Raw genomic sequence first — 12,583 nt, forward strand, 5'->3', positions numbered from 1 at the left:
CAAGAAGGATGTGAAAAAATTAGAAAAGTCCCGTGGAGGCCAACAAAAATTATTAGGGGACTGGAACACATGACTTATGAGGAGGGGCTGAGTGAACTGGGATTGTTTAGTCTGCGGAAGAGAAGAATGAGGGGGGATTTGATAGCTGCCTTCAACTACCTGAAAGGGGGTTCCAAAGAGGATGGATCTAGACTGTTCTCAGTGGTGGCAGATGACAGAACTAGAAGCAATGGTCTCAAGTTGCAGAGGGGAAGGTATAGGTTGGATATTAGCAAACACTATTTCACTAGGAGGGTGGTGAAGCACTGGAATGGGTTACCTAGGTAGGTGGTGGAATCTCCAGCCTTAGAGGTTTTTAAGGCCCGGCTTGACAAAGCCTTGGCTGGGATGATTTAGTTGGTGTTAGTCCTGCTTTGAGCAGGGGATTGGACTAGATTACCTCCTGAGGTCTCTTCCAACCCTAATATTCTATTATTCTAAGGGGTATCCGGGAGTGAGGAACAAGGGCTTTTCCTCTGCAAAAAGCTAAGGGAGATAGCCCCTGCCTCTCTTTGATTTGGGGAGCACCCCCTTTTCTGCTTTCTGATGCAGTGAGTCTACCTGCCGCATTTCAATCTATGATAACCATTGTGGGTTTTGCTTTTAAAGTGTAAAAGGAGAGCTCTTTGGGCCGTGTGGGGGAACCAATATGGAGGACTCCAAAGCATTTGTTTTGGGACCTTCGAAGTCATGACCGGCCTTCACTATTCATTCAAGGTTCATTTAAAATTGATAGAGTCAGCACAAACTGTGTTTAATGATAACCTTTCTTAGATTGACAAGACTTACGGTCATCATACAACAATGGCATGTCTTGTCATCCTCCAGTTGGTTAAGCTCCTGCTGGAACATGTCATTTTCTTTAAAGGGCGAAAATCTCTGTAATAATTGGTGTAATCTTCTGTTAAGTGATCTTAGAGTTGAAGGTTCACTATCCAGTCTCCAGTACAATGAGTCATTTCAGTCCTGGCCTGACAGCATTGTTCCATCCAGGATGTGTTGAGGCACAGACCCTTACACTGTGAAACCATTTGGGAGGAAGCTCACTGAGACAGGATTTTGTATGCAACTCCACTGCTACTCGGAGCAGCAGCATGAAGCAAGGCTGGAGAATGAAGAGAAGAAATGTGTGGCCAGGTAAGCTAAGCAGGTGGTGAAAGCAATGAGGTAAAGCTTGGTTGCAGGAATGGAGGCAGGATCCAGGAGTGAGAGTGGGCAAGTGTGGCTGGTAGAATGGGGAGTAGAAGGTACAGCGAAACTGAATGCCAGCAGCAGTGCAGAGGAAGTGAGAGTTTGAGAAGGAATGAAGCATGGTGAAGATGGAAGAGAGAATGGAGGAGGAATGCAAGTGGTGACAATTTTTTGCAAAACTGCTCTGAAACCACTCCCAGCTTTGCTTTAATAGTCACGGTCCATTGTAGGCAGAAAAAAGAAGCAAGGCAGCAAGGACTGATTCCTCTGCCTCCATGGCAGAGACAAGCTGGCCTCAATTCACTTTTCCCTTGATAACTTCCGTTTCCAGGGAATGTGGGTTTCACTGGCCATCCCACTATGACACACACGCTACAGTGTGCACATTGGCCTTTTTATACTCATGTTTAGCCTTGGCTACATACATGCAGAGCAAAAAAGAAATATAAAGTCCTGTGCTTGGGCTCCCCAACCTGCACTTCTGCCACACCTTGGGGGTAGGGTTTGATGGAGGGGGGAATCCTCTAAAACAGTGGTCTCCAAAGTGGGGTGCACAAGACCATCCCTGGGGGTGTGCAGCAGGAGGAGTGCCGCCAGAGTGGCAGGAGGGTCGCCGCCGAAGGAGCGCCGGCAGCAGCTCCTGCACCTTTGATTCTTTGGCGGCATGCCTGTGGCAGCTCAGCTTTTCCCTCTCTCTCTTTGACCACTGCTGTAAAATAATGCTTTCATTGCAAGAAAATCCACAGGGGTTTGCAAGGATATGATGGTGCAAAAAGTAGCCTCCCACTCAACCATGTCCCTCAAAGGCACCACTTCAGGAAAGGAATTAATTTTGTGCTTAACTTTAAGCGTGTGCTTAATTCCCCATGCACAGAGCCCCAAAATGTGGTATTCATGCATAAGGGCTTGTGTAGGGTCAGAGGGGAAGTTTAGAATGCCAATTTTCTGCTCTTTTATTTCCTCTCTAACAAAATAGATAGGGCGTGCTGAGGCCCCATCGGCTGGTCTAGTCATGTATATATTTATATCCTCGACCAGTCTCAGCTATTTTTACACATAGCCTTTTCTCCATCTATTGTGGAGTTTTCTTATAATTGGTGTGCCGCACAGAATGACTTCCTCTATATAACTCTATTTTCTGCATTCCCCCACATATCATTCCAGCAACCTGTCATCAAGAATGCATGATTGCTTTCCTTCCTTCCCACCTGCCATCACTGCGGGCAACAAACCAGTCAACAACTCGCATCCAATTAAAGAAACTTCCCTGTTGACATTAAAAGGATTGGAAGAAATATCCTCCCTTCTCATGCTCTTTCATCAAAATGTTAGCCTCATAAATAATTTCTAGATGTAGATGTGGGGTTAGATGTGGAGGAGGGTTACTGTATCTACCCTGTCACTTTGTCTATGGTCTACGACCTCAGAATGGCATTTATACAACACAACTTCAACAAGTGCAGAGGGTGCTCAGGGAGAAGTAATCCCACTTCTAAAGATTAAAGGCAACTGAAAAAAATGAAGCAATACAGAAGCCCCATAAACTGATGGGGTATTTTTTCCCTTGTACTTCCTGATAGGTTTTTGAGCATCACCACTTGCTTTGATAACATGACCTTATTTGACTTTTATCATTAGGATGAAAGAACATTTAAAAATAGAGTTGCACACACCCCTCCCCTGGACAGTGCATGACGATGGATGTCTTGACAGATCTCTAGCGATAGAAAAGTGCTAGGTGATTGCTCCTATTCCCAGGCAGGCTCTGGGTTGGAGATGCCTGCTAAATAGTTTCCATTTTGTCCAGTTTTACAAATATGCATGTCAAGTTGGTATTCTAGGTACAAATAGTGTGTTAAAATGGGTGCCAGTGATTTCTCTTTTAGGACTTAATCCCTGACTTCACTGGGGTTGAGCCCAGCTTTAGATCAGGCCCATAAACCAGAGAAGAGCAATAAAGGGCTGTTTATAGGTATCCTGTGAGTAGCCTACTTAATGAAACATGTTCCAGATCAATGAAAGCTGTGTCATTTTGAAGACCTATGTTTATGGTATCACTTTCAGCCAATCATTTACTGAATGATTTTACACATTATTAGGTACACCAGATTTAGAGGCTGTGCTTCCAGGAATGATTACAGCCAATTTGGCAGCTAGACTGGCTTCAAGGTAGGTTGAATAATGAAAAAATGCCACTGTGATATCAGACTGTGTTTTGCATCAAATCTCACTGCCTTTCTCCCCCAGCCAAAAACAGTAACTCAGTTTAAGTCTGATCATTAGTGAACTTTGAACCATGATTTTGTGGGCTGAATATCATTAAAATACAACATAGTGGATGATTAACAATTTCAACAAGGACATTATGAAAGGAAGTGTTTCACAATCAACAGAAATTCAGGATAAGAAGAAATCTATGTCAAAGCAGTGTATATGTATCAGGTATTTGTGTCCCACCCCTACGCTAAGTAAAAGGTTATCAGCACATATGATCCTGGTCTATCCAAAGTTGGATGTCTGCCTCCTGTAGCAGGTAATGGTTCCTGATAGGTGGTTGTTAGTAATTTACTATACGTGTGATTTAAGAGGTACTTTCGTACAAAAATTGCAGTTTGTGAATGCCTCAAAAGCAATTCTGTCAGGTCATTAAAAGCTGCACATTTCATGGTCATCTACATATGCTATTCTAGTGTACAGGAACTGGGTAGTGCTCTTTAAATAATTTGTGAACCCTCCAGTGGTGCTCACTGTCGTCTGTGTTTTAAAAACCAGCCAGAGCAGCAGTGTGCACATATGTAACTAGACCTTGTATACTGTGAACAATTTTAGTGAACAGTGTTATGCGTGTGTGGTTGCTTTATATTATGCTTATTGTATTAAGAGCAAAATATACCATGGCTATAGTGTTCAGTTACCATCTTCCCATCACCATCACTTTGAGTTATTTCTAACTGACTTGTATAAATACGCTAGAGGATGAAACATGGTAGATAACGGCAGCCAAGATCCACTCCCCAAATCCCCCAAGCTTTATTGTAACTGGTTTCAACAACTTTAAATAGATGAGGCCCAGTTTCAGGGTTTTTTTAAGGTGTGTATCAATATTCTAAAAAATTCTTGAATGGATGGACATGATGCATGGTGCCAATTGTTCAGGAATTAAGGATCCAGGTTAGCTACTTTGTCATTACTTAATGTTTCATACTATGGATTGGGACAGAACAGCATAATCGTTCCAAGCACCAATCATCTCAATGTGTGCTGTAGGGCTGAGTTGTGGTCTGCTGTATCTGGATGCAGCCTGGCACCCTTTTTAAGCAAACCCTCATCCAGCTCCTGTTGAATATCGCTGCCTAACAACTAGCTAGATACTCGCTATTGGACAAACAAAAGGCAGATAACCAGAATTTTGAGGACTCTGAGGGATGCGTTTCTGTTTAAATGGGAAACCTTTCTAACTGCGAACTTGTATCTCCTGAAGCATGTGCAGAAAGACACCACTCTAACCCCAAGAACTGCTGTGAGGTGACAGCCTGACTGCACCCACACTGTATGCTTCAAAATTTTGTTATTCAATGAGCAAACACGGATCTGGGTGGGGACATTTGCTTGCTCTTTTTCCAGGGGCCAAACATCAAAAATTCACAAGGTTTTAAAGTTGTCTATTCATTTGAACTTATGACCCTCCCTATCACAGTGCGTTTTTCCTCACTAAAACCAGGAGAGACAGACTGACACCAACAGCAGCAGTCTGAAAAATCCCCTTATTTCAACTGTCATTGAAATGCTTATGGAATACCCTGGGCATGAACATTTTGGTTCTGAGCTTTAATTTTTAAGTATAGTTTAGCATGTTGGCTCTTGCCAGGACCTCAGATGGTTAAATAAATACCTTGTTTTGAACATCTTAAATGTTAAAATGAACATACAATTTTTAGCCTAATTTTATTAGACAGTTTCCCATTCTCCATCCCAAAATTCTCACAACATACTGTATTCACATTTAAAAAAGTAACAGATTATTTTCAGCACGATTGCTTTTCTATTTCTGAAACGCTTTATGCATCAAATATGTGCATCCTTGCTCTCAATAGCCTTTTGTCTAGATCTTTTGGGACCGATCCTGATCTTATTCACTCTGGAGTAACTCCACTAAAATCAATAAAAGCACAGTGGTCTGAGAGAAGAAACATCCCTTTGTCAAAGAGATATTTTCATGTTGATGATGTGCTGTGCTCCAGTATGACCAGCAGGTGGTGCAAGCTAAGAAGATGCTGTAATGGGCTTCCCCTCCCTCATTAGCTGGGTGTAGGTGGATATCGTTTGAGGTGGGGAAGGGGGCAGGCAGTTGCAGGGACTTTTGGGGAGGCAGGAACAGATATGATAGTTCTGGTTAGGTTACAGTTTGTTGGATTTTTAGGCAATGTGGTCTCTCTTCATTCTTTTTGTAGCATCAAAGGTACCTAGAAAATCTGCTATAGCACTTTTTGTTTTCTTACCCACAGCCCTCCCTTCCTAAACTACCCCCTTTTTTAAAAAAAAAATCTTCAAGGTGTTGCTGCTAAATAATATTTCTGGTAACTGGTGTAATTAGCTGCTTTCAGTGTTTTCTGGGCACTGGTGATCAGATCTGGGGGAAATGTAAACTGGCAGGGTAGAGCTTGGCATGTGAAAGAATAATACATAAACCATTTTCCCCAAGTCACTTTTTTTTTTTTTTAAATGTTCTGTAGACTCATATTGGGATACGCTCCAACAGCCAATACAGCCCACGGCGAACATCACATTGACTTAGATTAGGGTCTCCTATGAGTCCAGTGTCTTTATGTGAAATGGAGAGCATGTCTCAGTGGCAGAGATGGATTAAGGTCTCCTGGGGCCTGAGCAAGTCGTGGGGAGGAGTGCTGGAACTGTGGCCCTGTCCCTTCTGCCTGCAGCCCTGCCTATAGGCCCTCCCAGTTCTGCCCCTTCCCCCACAGCCCTGCCCCTCTTCTGCCCATGGTCCCATCCCATTCTGCATACACACACATCCTGACTGCGGCCCCATCCCCAATTCGCTTCTTACGGCAGCCCTGAGACCGGAGAAGCTCTATCCCCCCCATCATGGCCCCTGGACCACAGCGGGGAGTGAGAGCTCCTCCAGTTCTGGGGCCACAGCCGGAGTCCAGGTGCTGGGGCTTCCCCTGCCCTCCCGGCGCTTCTGCGGGGGACCGCGGCATTGGGTTCACCCTGACGCCAGCCCGGCGCTTCTGTCGGGGTCTGGGGTCAGGTCTCTGGGCTTCTGCCGCCCTGCAGTGGATGTCTGCTGCGGGACCCATTTTTCTGGAGGCCCCTGGGCACAGGCTCTATGGGGCCATTGGATAATCTGCCATTGCTTAGTGGAATAATAGAAGCTCCCTCACCTACTCCTTACTACTCCATCTCTTCTTCCTTCTATGCAACATTCGAGGGTAAAATGGTCATTTGGGTGGGATTGAGGAAGATTGGTTTGGATAAAGTAAAACTCAACTTAAACCACAGCAAAACTTTAATGGCAATTTTTGACAATTGTTTTTCTTTTTAATTTTTGTATGATTTTAGTGTTCTTGGAAAGTGATGAACTGAAAGCCCTGACACCGGAAATCCTTTATTTACCCCTGAACAGGAATAGTTTGGGTAGATTCCCTATGCCGCCCTGCCAATATGCCCCATCCCTGACCTGGAGGGACCACTTACAGGGCTGAGAACCTCCAAGGCCTCAGTGGTAACTAGACAATAACTGCAAAGCAAACTAAAGGGATGCTGCTGGTGGAAAACACAATATTCCAGTGAGCAACTTCATTTGAACAGCATATTGTTTGATGATGAAAACAAGTTAAATTTCTATATTTCTATAGAAAGGAACTGTTCTTTCTATCTCCAACTCTCTCTTCCCACCTTCTTCTTCTTCCTCTGTACATCTCTCCCCATGTCTTCTCCTCTGTTTTTTTTCTACTCTCATCATTTCATGCTCTAGTCTTTCCTCTTTTGCTGTCTGTCAGTGGAGAAGAAAATTGACCAAGGCCATTCTAAGGCACTCAAGGCCTGATCCAGCTCCTACTGAGTCAATGGGAATCTTTCCACTGATTGAGGTGGGAGTTGAATGGGCCCCACCCCTGTCTTTCCCCCACGCTGAAGGCAGCCAGAAGAAGAGGACTGGATAAGACTGCAGTTTCATCTAGAATATTTGAGAGCAAGTATGGGGCAGGAGGATGGCACTAGTTAGTCCCATGTTGAGCTTCTTCTCTTTCAGTAAAAGCACCAAAAGGGACAGTGGACCTGCAAATTTCACTAAGGATGGGACACAGATATTTGGCTACTGTGCAACCACGGTCACCCTGATTAAGTGTGACCCAGACATGAGATTACCAATTTCTAAACATAAGGGATAGGAGAGTTTGTCATCTTTCTTGCATGTTCCCAAAGGATATTTAATAGTGTTCTGCACGTGATACCACTTGCAAAGCTGTTTTGCATGGTGACTCAGTCATTGAAACATCCCGCTCTGTTTAAACACTGCAGCTTTTTTATAGTAAATATTTATTCTTTGGATTTATATTAAAAATGCTTACTCTGTTTCTGGAGCTAAAGATTGATGAGTGTAGGCTGATCTATGTTACGTTGCTCTATCAAAGATGATAAATTGGAAATCACCCTTATGCAGAGAGAGAGAGAGAGAGAGAACAGACTATGGAAATGAAAAAGGTGGACTTCAAACTGGCTACAGTCAGAGAGGCTAACAAGGTAGTAATTCTCAAGGAATATGTACAATACGCTTGTGTTAAATCAAGCTATTTTCCCCACACACTTCAGTCAAAGGGACGCTGCTTTAGATTAAAACATAAAACAAGTTTAACTACGAAAAGATAAATTTTAAATAATAGTAAACAGATCAAAGCAGATTATCTAGTAAATAAACAAAACCACAAACTAAGCCTAAAATACTAGAAAGATTGGATGTGAATTAGCAATTTCTCACCCTGACTGATGATACAAGCAGGTTTGCAGATTCTCAAGGCAAAAGCTGCACTTGCTTTGCACCTTGGGATCTCCAACCCCGTTCCAAGTCCTTTTCTTTCGGAACTTCTCTCAGGCGTTGAGTTCTGGGGGAGTGAAGAACAACAGATGATGTCACTCCCCACCTTATATAGCTTTAACATATGGTGGGAACCCTTTGTTTCAAAAACAATTCCCAGCCAGTTTGTGGAAAAATACAGGAACCCAAAATGGAATCCAGAATCATGTGGTCTGGTTACATGTCCTTACAGGCTGTCTGGAGCGTTCTCAGGAAGGCTCACCAGGTAGGGGATAAGCTTCTCCTGAGGCCTGTTGTTTTCCTAATGGCCATTTACCCTGAATAGGCCTTTCACAACCAGCTGTCTAGGCTGGAAGCGTTTTGCCTCCTGGGTGTCACCCAGGTATAACCACATTTGAAACACAGATGCATAGTCAATATTCATAACTTAGATACAAAAATGATACATGCATACAAATAGGATAATATCAGCAAATCATAACTTTTCCAATGACATCTCACATGACGCATCTTGTACAAAAAGCATCACAATTATGCCATAATCATATCATAATAACATTACTAGGGTGAATATGGGGTGTAGTGTCAGTGCCATTTTGCACGTAGCTTCCTCATGGGCATAAGAGGACAATAACAAAGTGATGCCCCACAGTGGCCCATTTGTTTTTATACGCCTTCTTGATGGGCAAATGATCCCTCCCACCTCACAGTTTCAGAGCAAACATTTTTTTTACAATTACAAAGCAAAACTTAACTATTACCTTACAGCAAGGGATAAAGATGTTATTTATAAGTATTTATAATTTATAAGTATTGCATACAATCTAAAGACATTGTTATACCTCCAATACCCATCTTAACTGTACTAACACACAGGGGAAACAGACCAGTTTCCAGTAATGAATTTGTCAGTGCTCAGCTGAGCCCTAAAGCCTTGGCATGACCTGGCACCTAGTCTGCCAGTGTCTCATCCCCACCACACTTATGCTGATTTTCTACATTTAATAAGTTCAATTGGACTTGAGGCTACACACCATTTGGATGAAGGGGGGATGGATGCCTTTAATGGAAGGGGAATATTGTATCACAACTAGTTCTTTGAAGCACTTTTCCCCTGTTGACCAGCATCACTGAGGTCTTACCTAGCCACTCTTCATCCAGGAGCTGATTTCTTGTAGATGTTGTGACATGTTTGTGATGGCAATGGTTGCATCTTTGGAAAATGAGATATCTAGTCAGGAGACATTGGCATATTGTTGACAACAGAGTCTATGGGATGTCACTACCTCTCCAAATGATCTCATGTAGATGTTGAAGAGGAAGGGAGATTGGAAGGATCTGAGTCAGAGAGTTGTAATGAGGGCTTTTAGGGATAAGGGAAGTGGTTATCCATTAACACTGCCTGGGTCTTATTGGAAGAAAATGACTGGAGGCTCCCCCCCCCCAAAATAGCACTAACAATCCTATTCCAGCTTTTGTTCTGACTAGGGATGGTTAGAAAACCCACTTTTTCTCCTCCATTGAAAATTTTGCCTAAAACTCAGCACTTTATAAAGACAAGGAAGTTGAAAGAGTGTCATGCTAAAAAACATCTTTGTACAAATAAAAGTTTGTACAGATAAAAACCTGAAGTGATTGCAGACTTCTTTGTGTTCATGGACAGCACAGACATCTACAATGTGGGATTACTGTACCTACACCCACTTGCAAAGGGTTTTACACTTCGGCTTAGGGGAATTACTTCCTGCAGCTGGAAATATGGAAATCTTTCCCTACTAAAGTCTAGCAGTGAGGAGAAAAATAGAATAATGTTCCTTTAAACTGTCCTTGGGGGAAAAAAACAGAAAAGAAGGGAAAATCACAATGATTGATTTTTATTTTTATTTTTATTTTTTCCTAGGGGTATAAATTTAGTTTTATGAGTCATAACCTCCCATTTTCAAAAATGGTCCTGACCTATAAAATGCTAACTCTTGTTAATATCTGTAATGAAGGTTAAAAGTTGCATTTTTAGAACCATTCATCAGTAATTGTCAAAATTAGGCAGTAAAGTGTATCCATAGGAATAATCCTGATTGCAGGCAGAACATAAAAAAATGAAATGCTGTACTCTTCATTACTGAATATATCAACTACAGCTCCATTTTTTCCGTGACAGAGGTAAGGTGTGCTGGCACACATGAATGTCATGTGTGCTTGCGTGCTTCTTTGCAAGATTTTTTTTTTGAGCATAAGATCAGCATCTGTCTTGGACAATTCCTTTCTATTCATTGAAAGCCCCGAAGCAAATAGAGACTGGAGATATAAAGCTGAGGTTATTTTATTTAAATAAATAAATAGTGTTGCAATACATGCTTTCCCCATTTCACACATAAATCCATGTTTACATACAAGTAGGCACTGAACTGGTTATTATTGCTCTATGCGCTGTTGTAGCCATGTTGATCCCAGGACATTAGAGACAAGGTGGGTGATATCTTTTATTGGACCAACTTCCATTGGTGAGAGAGAGAAGCTTTCAAGATTACGTAGAGCTCTTCAGGTCTGGGACATTTAGGCTATGTCTACACTACAAATTTGGTATAATTTACGTCACTCACGGGTGCAAATAATCCATATCCCTGAGTGACATAAGTTAGTCTACACTACCGCGCGGGGTGTCGATCTAAGATATGCAACTTCAGCTACGTGAACAGCAAAGCTGAAGTCGACGTACTTAGATCTACTTACTGCGGTGTCTTCACTACGATAAATTGACAGCTGATGCTCTCCCGTTGACTCCGCTTGCACTTCTCATTCTGGTGGAGTACTGGAGTCGACGGGAGGGCATTCAGTGGTTGATTTATTGTGTCTATACTAGATGCAATAAATCGACCCCCCACTGGATTGATTGCTACCCGCCAATCTGACCTAAATACCTCTGTGGACAGCACTATGTTGGCGCAGAGAGCTTCTCCCGCCTCCCTAGCTACCGCCTCTTATGAAGGCAGGAGGTATTAAAATGATGGGAGAGCAGCTGTAGGGGGTTGTTAGTGGGTTAGAGGTCAGTGTGATGGGGTGTCCACCCCACATGAGGCCTGAAGGGGTAAATTAGGCCAATTAACATATAGGCTGCACCTGGAGGAAAACCAGAGCCTGCTAAGGCCTAATTACTAATGAAGTCCAGCTGGGGCAGGAACAGGCAAGGCTTCTATAAAGTCTAGGAGTTCAGGCTGAAGGGTGCTGTGGTGAGGAAGTCTACAGTCCTTGATACAAGAGGGAGTACAAGATACAGGAACGGGAAGGTGTGGTAAAGTCTGAAAGGGAGGAACTTGAACTGTTGGTTTGAGGGTTCCTGGATTGGAATGTGGTGTGGTGGGTGAGCCTGAGTTCCCCTAAAGCTACACAAACAGTATTTTATCCTATTCATTATTCTACATAACTTGACTGCATACAGCACCCCTCTTTCAGCACTGATACGTACATACTCCTTCAAAGTAAGGCATCTCTAGCAACTCTGCTGAGTTGCTAGGACAACATCAGGAAACTTATGAGTTCTTCTTCCCAAGAAAGAGTACCTCTTGTGGTGTTGCATTAATTTATATTGCTCTATATTTATCACAGATAGAGAGAAAAGTGACAATTAAACTATGACACTTCTCCAGATAATTGCCATTTAACTTACAAACAGAGCTAGAGCACCAAAGGAGAAGAGGGCACAGATAGATACCCTGCCCTCTTTGATACTTAGAACATAATAAAGATTCTTCTATAAGCTCCATTTTATCAATTAAGATAGCAATATTTTTGCTAACAGAAGAAACCAGTTTTCACAGCATCAGTTTTAAGCACAGCATGACATGTCACAGCTGCCATCTTGGCTGACACGGAGGTTGAATCAGGGATCTCCGTAGGTAAAAAGCATAAGCAGACTTGCATCTTCTGCAGATCAGGCACAGAGAGGGACTTGTAATAACCCACTGCTGAGTGTATGTAATCAGAGCATCTAGGGAGGGAGCAATTCACTGGCCAGCAAAGCTGAGCGGTTGTGTGGGGTACCTTAATTTACTTCTGGTTTAAACTAGCACAAGACTACTCTTCCCTGGGAGCTAGGAGAAGCAACAAGGGCATTATGCCACAGATGGTATCTCCGAAGCTCAGTGCCTCCCATGGCTACTGGTGTAGCTTATGTGCTCAGGGCTGTGCCTAGGGGTGCAAGTTAGCCCTTCATTTGCAAGCAGTACAGCAAATCACTGCTAAATACTTCCAGGGATATTTATGAATTTAAGCCATCTGTTCAATGAAACTGAGTTCAGTCCC

The sequence above is a fragment of the Dermochelys coriacea genome, chromosome 4, assembly GCF_009764565.3.
Source record: "Dermochelys coriacea isolate rDerCor1 chromosome 4, rDerCor1.pri.v4, whole genome shotgun sequence".
NCBI classification, from domain to species: Eukaryota; Metazoa; Chordata; order Testudines; family Dermochelyidae; genus Dermochelys; species Dermochelys coriacea.